Here is a 13,807-nt window from a genome sequence, read left to right on the forward strand (position 1 = left end):
GGTTATTAGATGACTCAGAAGTTGACAAAGCAATGGAGGAAGCTGCCTCTGTCAGGTTCGGTTCAACTCTTCGTGAGGTGTTCGCCAATATACTAATCTTTGTCCGACCATCAAATCCAAATGAATTTTGGAATAAACACAAGCTTCTTCTCATGGAAGACCTTCTTCATAAATATGGTGTAAATGAACCAACAGAGCCTATGATCCACAACACTGTTGATACAGATTTTTGTTCGGCATGGATTAGGTATTGAAAAAGGACTTCCACATTCAACAGCCTGATCCAGTAATAGTGGAGCAATTGGAACCAATCCAAGTTGTGAGTGAGGAAACTAACTATGATGTTCAGGAACAAAACGACTACGTCTCTTCGAACATGCCGTTACTGAATAACGAACAACGAATCATCTCAAGCGCTGTTATGGACTCTGTGGATTTTAACCAGGGTCAGCTATTCAGTGTAGATGCCCCAGGGGGTAAACCTGCTTGCTGAAGTTACTCTTAGCTCAAGTCAAATCTGAAGGTAAGGTTGCTCTCACCACGGCGATGAGCGGAATAGCGGCGACACTGCTCCCTTATGGCCGTACTCTTCATTCGCGGTGTAAGGTGCCATTATCAATCAAGGAAAATTCCGTATGTAGCATCACTAAACGGGACAGTACTGGTGTACTTATTCAGAAATGTCATCTCTTAGTTATTGATGAGGTTTCTATGTGTGATAGACGTATTGTCGAAGCAGCTGACAGAACATTCCGAGATGTCCGAGGAGTCGATAAGCCATTCGGCGGTATAACCATTATTTTCTCTGGAGACTGGCGGCAGATACTTCCAGTGATCAGACGTGGCAGACGGGCACACACTATTCGAGCCACAATTAAGCAAACTGTGTTTTGGAAACACGTCCATGTTTATCATTTGACGGTAAATATGCGAGTTCAAAATGCCGGCTTCGATAATGAATTCGCTAATACTCTCCTTCAGATTGGCGAGGGTCGACTACCTATCCTCTCACATGTCGGCAAATTCAAAGTGCAAATCGAGGAAAAGTACTTCCTGCAAAATATAAAATCTCTCATCGATTTCATTTTCGATGACCTCACTCATCGCTATCGAGATCCTACATGGCTGTGTAGAAGGACTATACTGTGCCCAACCAATGATGCCGTCACAGAAATAAATACAATCATACTTCATGAATTTCCAGGCAAGGAAAAAATTTATTTGAGTAGTGACAATCATTGATGTTGAGAACGCGCATCGATATCCATGTGAGTTTCTGAACTCTATCTCTGCATCTGGAATGCCGCCTCATAAATTACGGTTGAAAATGAGCACCAATGATGTTACTATGGATCTTTGACCCAAAAAACAGACATTGTAATGGAAGCCGATATATCGTGCACAACCTACTTCCGAGCATCATAGATGCATGACTATCGACCGGACCCCATACTGGGAATGGACTCTTCATCCCTCGGATACCAATAGTACCATCAGAGGACCTATTTCCATTCCAAATGCAAAGAAAACAATTTCCTGTCCGTCTGTGTTTTAGTATGACCGCGAATAAGGCCCAGGGACAAACATTGAAAAAAGTTGGACTATATTTTAAAAGTGACTTTTTCAGCCATGGCCAGCTCTATGTCACCATGAGTAGAGTGGGAAATAGTGGCGATATCAAAATTCATGCAAATCCTCGGGCATCAGGAAATACTCTCATTAACAATGTAGTATACCCTGAAGTCTTATAAAAACCTAAGATCAATCAATAATAATAATCAATAAGAAGATCAATCCAAAGAATAAATAAAACAATAATTGGAGGCAACACGAAATAGTTTGCATTGTGCATTTTTTTTTTGTGCTTTTCATTTCATGGGTCATAATGACCGCCCGTAGGGCGGGTACTACTCTGCTCGTCTTAATAATGAAGAATATTTGAAAAACAAATCTTTGTTGGAGAAAGTTAAAGGCAACATGTATTTTAATTTGACAAGTTTATTGTAGTGTTAATGAGTTTATAAAGTTGTAAAACTCTAAAGTATAATAATTATCATATTTGGCTAATTGTATTGTCGGGAGTGCTCGTTAATCACAACATCCCGTTGGCCTGACGACACGGCCAAATTATTTCCACATCTTGTTGTGATATTTTTAAAAACTTGGAACATGGTGTTTCAGATTCATCATCACAACAGATTTTTCAAGTGAGTTTGTTGATGAAACTGGATAAAATATTGAAGAACAAGAGTGAGCAGATGAAACTACTGTGGAAGCTGGTCACCGAACAAGACTGTCGAGATGACACGGACGATGTCCTTCCAGAGCACGTCAACACAGAACAGCAGCCGCTTGCTGTGTATGATCGGATATCCAAAGGGCAGACCTTCAGAAATCAGTTTGTGTGTCTCACGTATTGATGGAAATGGTTCGTGACTCACAATTCCCAGGAAACAGTGAGTGCCATGATTGTGTGACATATTCTCTATGATCCACTGAACTCTGACCTGGGTGAATAAATTGACAGAATTGGAAGTGGAGTATGTTGTTTAAAAAAAATAAAATAAAAAAAACAGCACACGGTGACATTTAGTATTTTTCTTCAAATTACACATCGTGCCTCTCTGGATAGAACAAACGTCAGGGCAAGTGTTTGAAATGAGGTGCAAAGGTTCATGAGGTAAGGAGTGAAGTTAAATTTACACTTGTTATTACAACATGGAAACACCATAGCTCATCAGAAAATATATAATTTGACTTTTGTTTTCTGAAATATATCAAATGCATGTTATTATGAAACATAGTGTATTCACATTGACAGAATCTCCCTTTTAGGAGTGTGCGCGAGGAACCATCTCAAGGACAAAGTACCGTAAAGTGTCAGATGGGCGAGACTTTGAAACTTGTACCGAGCAAAGCAGGGAGAACAGAAATGTAAAAAAATATTAAAATATAACCTGTTTGTCACGTGGACAGGTGATTTAAATATGGAATATACAAAATGTGTTTATGTTCGTTAAATACTTAATATTCCCAACACAAGCTATCAATGATGAAGCACACACACTCAGATGTAAATATAACATCTCAAACACACTTTTAAAACAACAAAAATTACAAGTTTTGAACGAGTGTGAACAATGATCATGCACTCGCTCTTCTCTTTAACAAAATAAAAAAAATAAAAACACATCGGTTTATCCTTCAGATTCCAAAACGCTTCAGAAGTAGCTGCACAAGATTTGAAAGTCAGCTCTGAAGATGAAGACAATGACTTGTAATTACTGTACCTGCATACTCACGTTAAACCACGCCCCTAAGAGCACTGCTCGTCCCACCCCCACGTACAAGGCCGTTACTCCAGCATGGACAATACAGCTCTCCACAAACTAAAGACAAAAAAAAAAAAAACCTTCACGACGGTTTTCTGTGTCCATCATGTCCACCCTGCGTGTCCTGCCAAACCCCTCATCCCCCATTTTGTCCCTCCACCCTGATTTTGGAGGTAGGGCCTCGGACCAGCCAGTTTGGAGTTCTGCAGGCGGTGTGACGGTGCTCTCACACAGACGTCTCATCGAAAAAAAAAAAACATCGTGAAGATCACTGAACGAGATGTTTCATGGTTAATTAATTGTCATTACATCGTTACATTTTATCTCTTGAGTTAATGATATACACTAAACATTGATATCCACAGATTTAGGGAATTAATTTGGTTAAATTAGGGGGGGAGGGAATATGGGGGTGCTGTGTTTATATTGGAGGTTCAGGGAGGTTCGAGGAGGAGGTGGGGGGGGGCAGAAGAGAAGAGGTGTTTCTGTAAACGAGGTAACCTGAAGAGGGTTGAAAGGAGAACGAGCCTCGTGTTTGGTGGTTTTGAATAAAGAAACCAGTTGAACACCATCGAATCCTTCACTCTCGGAACCCTTACTGTTGTGTCCGAAGAAGACAGACAGACAGACAGACACTAGAGCAAGTGGCAACTCTGCTTTATTGCATGTGCGAGCGTACACTGCGGAAACCCCGAGCGGGCAAGTCATGATATAAAACCCAACCACGTGACTACAAGCATCCAACCCCCATACAGCACACTCCTCCCCTTCTAAATGGCAGAAATCAACCGACAAAATGCTCCAAGTACCGCAGCCTTTTCCTGATCCACCCCGGAAGACAGGGCCGCCAGACGGCACAGGCTCAGATGCCTCCTGGCTCGGTCGAGGTAACATTCCAGTGGGACTCGCTCCATTTGTAACATCAAGAGCCCTGGCCGCCAAGCTTGTTCGGTTCCCTCGGCCAGGACTGATTCAGGTAAACACCCCGAGTCCGCTAGCCCCATGGGCGCTGGCACGTCTGGAGTTGGCGATTCAACATCTGGCCCCAGTGACATCAGAGGTGGGGGCTCCATGTCACTCGGCATGGGAGGTGACGCTGAACAGCGATCATGCATTTGATCAACGTGCCGCTTCCACACCTTCCCATCATCAGTCCTAAACAAGCAATTGGCCGGTTCGAGTATCACGGAAACCACGGCCGGCACCCATTTGCAATTGTGGTAATAATCACGCACCATCATCCGCTGTCCCACATCAAAACTGCGCACCAGTGCCGCACGTGACACCGCCCCAGGACACAGCAAATCCAGTCTAGACCTCAATGCTCATCCATACAGACGCATGGCAGGTGCGTCATCAGTAGTCGGATGGACAGCATTTCTATACTGCAACAAGAATACATCAATAACAATTTTTTTTTTTTGGGGGGGGGGGTTTGGAAATCACTTAAAACATGTAGAAATGCAAAAAAAAATTCTTTTTGGGGGGTAAAAAAATTTTTTTGGGGGGGGGGGTAACAATTTTTTTGGGGGGGGTTGTAAATCACTTAAAACATGTAAAAACTGCAAAAAAACATTTTTTTCTCAAACTATTTTTTTTGGGGGGGAGGGGGTTGGATATCCCAAAATGTGTAGAAATGCAAAAAAAAAACTTTTCTCTATTTTTTTTTTGGGTGGGGGTAACAATTTTTTTGGGGGACGGGGGTTGGAAATCACTTAAAACATGTAGAAATGCAAAAAAAAAATTCTCGAACAATTTTTTTTTGGGGGGGTAACAATTTTTTTTGGGGGGGGGGTTGGAAATCACTTAAAACATGTAGAAATGCAAAAAAAAATTCTTTTTGGGGGGGTAAAAAAAATTTTTTTTTGGGGGGGGGGGGTTGGAAATCACTTAAAACATGTAGAAATGCAAAAAAAAAAATTTTTTTCTCTAAAAATTTTTTTTGGGGGGGGCGGGATCAAGTCCAAAATTTAATGGCATGATCCTTGGACCATACCTAACCCCTCCCCCCACCAAGTTTTGTCGAAATCCGTCGAGCAGTTTTTCCATAATAGTGTTCACAAACAAACAAACAAACAAACAAACAAACAAACAAACAGAAAGGGGTGAAAACAGTAACCTCCATCCATCTTCGAAGATGGCGGAGATTAATAATTAGTAAAGATTTCTAAAAACACGTTTTCACTTTGTCATTATGGGGTATTTTTTTTATAGATCAATGACAAAAATCTCAAAAAATATATATATATATATTTTGAATTTCCTTGGCGTGCATTGGAAGGAAGAATGCCGCTGCACAAATTGCGGATGTGCAGAATATAGCGGCACGAGGAAGCAGCGAGGGTGAAGGAAGCGTGTCGACAGTGAGGGCAGTGATTAGTGTAAGGGTGGAATCCCCTATTCCTGATCTATCGAGCCAGGAAGCGGATGTGATGACCATCCAGGCCATGTTCGGAAAGTTCATGGAACCAATGGATAAAATTGGTGAACGATTGAATACAAGTCATGAAAAATTAATGGAAAAAAATGCAAGAAGATCATAATGAAGTAATTGCATGCGTTGATAAAATTGGTAATGGCCTGTAGGAGCATCACGTCGGTGTGAATGTCTCTTTGTTCCAGCGGAAAGAGACTGTCACCGTGACGAGCAGGTGAGAGGGGTTAGGCTCCATGGTGTGTGAGGCAACCTCTGTGGGTTCATGGGTTTGCGGTTGGATCCGACAGGGGTTATTCTGGTACACCAGTGACTTACAGGGTGCGATGTGGTGTCGGCTCCAAAATATGTGCAAGTGGCCAAACATGTTCACAAACGGTTATGTTAATGTTCAAAAGGTCATGTTCACAGACAAAGCTTACTTTCATGTATTGGTGAAGGTTAACTGGCACAATGTGAGGATCTGGATCTGTGAAAATCCCCACTTGATCATGAACACATACGTGACAGTCCAATGGTCAATGTGTGGTGTGGCCTTCTCCATGACCGCTTGGGGCATCCTTTTTCTTTACGAAGGATACAGTGATGTCAACAATTTACATGAACATGTTCGAAGGGTTAGCCTTTCCACAGATTGAAGACCTGAAACCAAATATCATTTTAAAACATGGCGGCGTTCTCCCTCATTAGGCTTTAGTTGTCCGAGCCATCCTCAATTAAAAATTTCCAGGTCGCTGGATTGGCCAAGATGGACCAACTGCCTGGCCCCCGCAATCACCAGACATAACCCTCCCTTGATTATTTTTTTGTGGGGGTTTGTCAAAGATATTGGCGACAACATCAAGGTGGCAAACCTGCAATAATTTCGTTCTTGGATCACAGCCGCATGCACACTGGTGGACACATACATGCTGAGCCGAACATGGCTAGAACTCGTGTTCCACATTGATGTCCTGCACATGACAAACGAAGCTCAAATTGAAGTGTATTGATGGTGTGCAATAACTTTATGAATTTCTGTATCACAATTACCCAAAGAGTTTCGTTGTATCATTTGTGGTTTGAAATATCTTGTTATGGTTTTGGAAACTTACCCCAGGGGGAGACCATACATGGACATATAGGAGACCCAACGATTAGTTATTTCATTAGTCTTTGTGTAGATAGTCCTTAGCCCCTTGTCGAGGGGTTGTTTGGGGGACATGCGTTGGTTAGTTTGTATTTACCCAGTGTGATGTTTTCCTCCCTTCCCCTAAACTACTTTCAATCATTCCCCCTTCTCCCCATTGGTCCATTCAAACGCTTTGCTAATTTCAATATTTCCTCTTCCATACCATCGGTCCGTTACCTCCACTTCACCAAACATCAATTTGGCAATCTCTCCTTAACCCCATTGGTCTTATTTTCGGCCCCACGGCTGTTCGGTACGGTGGCATCCCTCTCTGTTTTCGCTCCATTCGCGCATTATTTAATTGGGCACATTTGATCCGTCTCTGGTCGTTAATCCTTCGGGCCCATCAGATTTCCTTCACTGCATGGGACTGCGTCCATTATTACATGCATGTTCATGACACGAGGTGTGCCACTTTTCCCGTGTGTGTGTGTGTGTATGTGTGTGTGTGTGTGTGTGTGTGTGTGTGTGTGTCTGTGACCGCTATTTCTCGACAACCACTGGTCCGATCTAATTGAAACTTGCCAGGTATATTGCTGGGGACCTGAGTATGTGCCTTTTCAAGGTTTGATATTAATCGGACAAGTGGGTCCCAAGTTATGGCCATTTATTTACCAAACCAATGAAAGGACACGTTGCTGCGTAGGCGTCGCCGATGGGGAAGAGATCCTCAGCCGTGTTCCCCATTACGGGTTACAACGTACGGACTTCCGGATAATGATGACTTACTGTATGTATCTATAATTTCTCAATTTCTTATGCGCATTTATTGATAAACACAATGCCTCAATCCAGTTGTCGTTTACGAGAGTGAAGGAACGGCCTGTGTGGTTGTTTCTGGCACGTGGTTTGAAAGTTTTTTTTTTGAGGGGGGGGGGGTTGCACGGACAGGCATGTACTAGTTTTCACAATTGATGCAACTACTCATTCAGAAAGTTTTATGAAAATTATGACGTCATAGGTCACGTCTTATGACAGCCATATTGGAAAAACGGAAAAAATTTGGACCTCTTTATCTCTGAAACCATGCAAAGGAAAAAAAAAAATGAAACTTTGCACATAGCAAGTACTCCTCATGGGGAATGAGTGATTTTTCATGATGTCATAGGTGCCTTCGTTAGGCCGTCATAATTGCACATGTAGAACGCTATGTCCGATCAGTATGAGACATTTTGAGTGTCATCTTGGGATAAAATGGTCCACAAATAATTTTTGATGATGTAGTTGGTCACCTGATTTAGCAGCCATATTGTTCTTTTTTAAAAAAGAACCTTCAAAAATCTTCTTCACTGAAATGGCTGAACCAGTCATCACTTCCAGAATTTATAAAGTTGCAGTTTTAATTATGTCTCTTATTAATTACGAAACACACCAGTACACAAACGCCACAAAAAATACACGACACAAAACTACACAAACACCACACAACACACCACACAAACCAAGTCCTGGCGAGGGACTGAAATCTCTGATTGCTCTTTTTCTTTTTCATTATATTTTCCCTCGTTGTATCTTCTAAATTATCACGATCTTTAAATGATAAAATCGGCGACGTTCAAGAGAATCGTTCAGGTTAAGCTGAGAGTGAGATTGACAAAAGAGAGGAATGAAAATATTGACGTCCAACCATCATTTCTCCATCTTTGTTACTTTAGACAGGGAAAACAACTTCAAACGATGATGTGGAATTTACACAAGTGTTCCACTCCACTCCGAACACACAACATTGAATTCCTTATTTATTAAATACACTTTTATCATCTCCACTACCAACACGCAACTTTGAATTACTTATTTATTAAATACACTTTTATCATCTCCACTATCAGCACACAATTTTGAATTACTTATTTATTAAATACACTTTTATCATCTCCACTACCAGCACACAACTTTGAATTACTTATTTATTAAATACACTTTTATCATCTCCACAACCACCATGCAACTTTGAATTACTTATTTATTAAATACACTTTATCATCTCCACTACCAGCACACAACTTTGAATTACTTATTTATGAAATACACTTTTATCATCTCCACTACCAACACACAACTTTGAATTCCTAATTTATTAAATACACTTTTATCATCTCCACTACCAACACACAACTTTGAATTCCTAATTTATTAAATACACTTTTATCATCTCCACTACCAACACACAACTTTGGATTCCTAATTTATTAAATACACTTTTATAATCTCCACAACCAACACACAACTTTGAATTACTTATTTATTAAATACACTTTTATCATCTCCACTACCAACACACAACTTTGAATTATATATTTATGAAATACACTTTTATAATCTCCACTACCAACACACAACTTTGAATTACTTATTTATTAAATACACTTTTATCATCTCCACTACCAACACAAAACTTTGAATTACTTATTTATTAAATACACTTTTATCATCTCCACTACCAACACACAACTTTGAATTCCTAATTTATTAACTACACTTTTTAATCTCCACTACCAACACACAACTTTGAATTACTTATTTATTAAATACACTTTTATCATCACCACTACCAACACACAACTTTGAATTACTTATTTATTAAATACACTTTTATCATCTCCACTAACAACACCCAACTTTGAATTACTTATTTATTAAATACACTTTTACCATCTCCACTCCCAACACAGAACTTTGAATTAATGATTTATTCAATACACTTTTATCATCTCCACTACCAACACACAACTTTGAATTCCTAATTTATTAAATACACTTTTATCATCTCCACTACCAACACACAACTTTGAATTACTTATTTATTAAATACACTTTTATCATCACCACGACCAACACACAACTTTGAATTACTTATTTATTAAATACACTTTTATCATCTCCACTACCAACACACAACTTTGAATTATATATTTATTAAATACACTTTTATCATCTCCACTAACAACACCCAACTTTGAATTACTTATTTATTAAATACACTTTTACCATCTCCACTACCAACACACAACTTTGAATTACTGATTTATTCAATACACTTTTATCATCTCCACTACCAACACACAACTTTGAATTACTTATTTATTAAATACAATTTTATCATCTCCACTACCAACATACAACTTTGAATTACTGATTTATTCAATACACTTTTATCATCACCACTACCAACACCCAACTTTGAATTACTTATTTATTAAATACACTTTTATCATCTCCACAACCACCATGCAACTTTGAATTACTTATTTATTAAATACACTTTATCATCTCCACTACCAGCACACAACTTTGAATTACTTATTTATTAAATACACTTTTATCATCTCCACTACCAACACACAACTTTGAATTATTTATTTATTAAATACACTTTTATCATCTCCACTACCAACAGACAACTTTGAATTCCTAATTTATTAAATACACTTTTATCATCTCCACTACAAACACACAACTTTGAATTACTTATTTATTAAATACACTTTTATCATCTCCACTACCAACACACAACTTTGAATTCCTGATTTATTCAATACACTTTTATCATCTCCACGACCAAAACACAACTTTGAATTACTTATTTATTAAATACACTTTTATCATCACCACTACCAACACACAACTTTGAATTACTTATTTATTAAATACACTTTTATCATCTCCACTACCAACACGCAACTTTGAATTACATATTTATTAAATACACTTTTATCATCTCCACTAACAACACCCAACTTTGAATTACTTATTTATGAAATACACTTTTACCATCTCCACTACCAACATGCAACTTTGAATTACATATTTATGAAATACACTTTTATCATCTCCACTAACAACACCCAACTTTGAATTACTTATTTTTGAAATACACTTTTACCATCTCCACTACCAACACGCAACTTTGAATTACATATTTATGAAATACACTTTTATCATCTCCACTAACAACACCCAACTTTGAATTACTTATTTATTAAATACACTTTTACCATCTCCACTCTGAACACACAACTTTGAATTCCTTATTTATTAAAGATACTTTTATCATTCCCACGATTAACATACAACTTTGAATTATTATTTATGAAATACACTTTCCTATCTCTGCTAACTACATATATATTCTGTAGTTGGTGATTAGTGATTTTAATGTAAAATCGACATGTCCCATTTTAAGGTGTGGTTGGAGGGTGTGTCCTTGAAGAGGATTCGCCTCCTTGTTCATTTCGTTTCCCTCATTGTTCTTTATAATTTATCATTGTCTTCAAATGATAAAATCGGGAGAGAGAGAGAGAGAGAGAGAGAGAGAGAGAGAGAGAGAGAGAGAGAGAGAGAGAGAGAGAGAGAGAGAGAGAGAGAGAGAGAGAGAGAGAGAGAGAGAGAGAGAGAGAGAGAGAGTGAGTTCCTATGTGACGTCACAAAACTGGCATACTGTACCTGCTTTGCTTCCGAGTTATCTGATCACTGTGCAGTTTGAAAGCAGCTTCATCACAAGAGGTAAGGTAAAAATGGTTTTGTTGCAGGATTGTCAAAAATAATATAATTTTGTTTTATTTTGAAATGTTGATAACCATGTTTGTTGAATTACAAATGAGGGAATATATTAAATAATTATAACCCTTTTAAAGAATTTTTTTTCCAAGTGTATTAAGAAAATCATCTCCAAGTAGGAAATCACCAGACTTGGTGTCGTCATGTAGTGTTTGCTCTGAGTCTGGGAGGTCAGAGGTTCAAACCAATTCGAATGCACCAAAGAGTTTAACAATGGTTCGTGCTGCTTCCTTGCTTGCCACCCAGTGTTTAAAAGAATAGAGCATGGACAAACAACGCTGTGAAGGCAATGGCAAACCATCTAGTGTAACCCTTTCCAAGAATCTGTTTGGGCACCATGAATGCTGTGTAAAGAGCATGGGACAATATTCTGTGGGTGTAAACCTGTGTCCGAATTGATGAACAGCCGTTTCATGGCACAAGATGGTTCATACTTAGTTGGGGAAAAAGGATTGGGGCGTGTAAATGTTTGGGACAGTGGAGTTCAACTGTTTGAGTCACACAGCAGGTTTTTCTGGTTTTCCTTGTTTGTGTTTATTTTAATAATTTTGTCACTTCTTTCTTGTTGGTTCATAAAGTTGATTTATATTTTACACCCTTGTATTATACTGTCACAGCCTTTTTTAAGGAGACTATTTCATGCATTAATTACCAACTGCGTGAAATATCTCCATCTTCATGTCATAGTGTTAACTTTCCTCTCTTTACTCCCAAGTAAAGTAAAGTAAAGTAAAAACGTCTCAAGTAAAGCTCCATTTGTTTCATTTGTTGCTACTACTGAACCCTAAGCTCAATCATTTTCCCCTACTCCCTCAAAAATTAAAACAAAATATCTCTCCTTCTTCACCCAGAAAAAACAAAAATATTCACCCAGGAACTCAAGAAAACCCACCAACCAACAAAAATTTTTTTTCTAAACTTTATTCATTTTTCTATCCCTTCTTTGCAATATCCTTGAACTTAATGAAACGTTTCTCTTCCTTAAAACCACTTCACAACATTTTAAAAATATGTAAAAAAAAAATATATATATATATATATACATATATATATCTTCTTCCTATTTTTTATAATTTATCTATTTTATAATATATATTAAATATATATATTTATATATAAGATATATATATATATATATATATATATATATATATATATATATATATATAAAAATATATATCTTATATAAAATATATATATATTTATATATAAATATATATATATATATATATATATATATATATATATATATATATATATATATATATATATATATATATATATCTTTATATATAAATATAAAAAATATATATCTATAGATATATATATATATATCTAAAAATATATATATATATATAAAAAATATATATATATATATAAAATATATATATTTCTTTATATAAATATATATATATATATCTATATAAAAATAATATATATATATATATATATATATATATATATATATATATATATATATATATATATATATAAAAATATATCTTCCAAAATATATCTTAAAGTGCCTTACTTTGCTTATGAATCCATCATGAACAACCCATTCATTTTTACTTCTTCATCAAAATCTCTTCCTTTTCCCTTTGACAAGGCTTATTTCCCAAAACCTCCTCACTCCAAAACACTTAGTTCATCCAGCCTCTTTTATTTACAGCCAAATTTTCCTCCATGCCTTCAACCAAAAACACTCTCACCACCACCTCACCTATGATGCCTGTTGCAGGTAATCCAGTTTGGGAATACTGAGGCGTCAATTTTGCAAAGGCTATATGCATGACAAAAATTTCCCCTTCATGTCCATTCATAGTGTCAAACCCCTCCATGTCAGTACCAACCCCCCTTCTGCTCCCCGCTCATCCTGAACCGGTCTCAATTTCAACCTCGTCCTGCCCTCTCCCACCTTCCCTGTCACCCCTCCCCTCACAGCTTCACCCCTGCTCCTGGCTTCACCCTCATCTCAACACCCCCTGGCTTCTACCCACCCCGCACCCTCTCCTTGCTCCTTTCCGCATCCCCTTGTCCTATTAGCAGCTCCTCTCCCCCGTCCTTAACTGTGTGGACCTCAAACATCCAAGGCCTCCATTTCAAGCTGCCTTATGTTCAACTTTTAATCACTCTCCCAACTCTTCCTCATATATGGTGATTTCAATTGTCACCATTCTCATTGGCTGGGTGATGGTACCTCTCTCACCAGCCATGGCACTTCTACAAAGGACTTCTGTGACTCCTTGGGACTGAATCAATCTGTGAACTTTCCCACCCGGATTTCTCCAAATGGCAAACTTCCCTGCCAAT

The 13,807-nt window shown here is 37.9% G+C and overlaps 1 protein-coding gene across 1 annotated transcript in view; it reads left to right on the forward strand.

The window, feature by feature from the left end:
• Nucleotides 1-11,190: 11,190 nt before the first annotated feature.
• Nucleotides 11,191-13,807, forward strand: part of LOC147033445 (tripartite motif-containing protein 14-like) — a 36,125-nt gene continuing 33,508 nt past the window's right edge. The window contains exon 1 of the mRNA XM_085871627.1: nt 11,191-11,440. The gene's annotated coding sequence lies outside the window, so the exon portion shown is untranslated. The remainder of the gene's footprint in view (nt 11,441-13,807) is intronic.

Source organism: Eptatretus burgeri, chromosome 2 (genome assembly GCF_056783735.1).
Source record: "Eptatretus burgeri isolate ZD-2024b chromosome 2, Ebu_testis_v1, whole genome shotgun sequence".
NCBI lineage: Eukaryota > Metazoa > Chordata > Myxini > Myxiniformes > Myxinidae > Eptatretus > Eptatretus burgeri.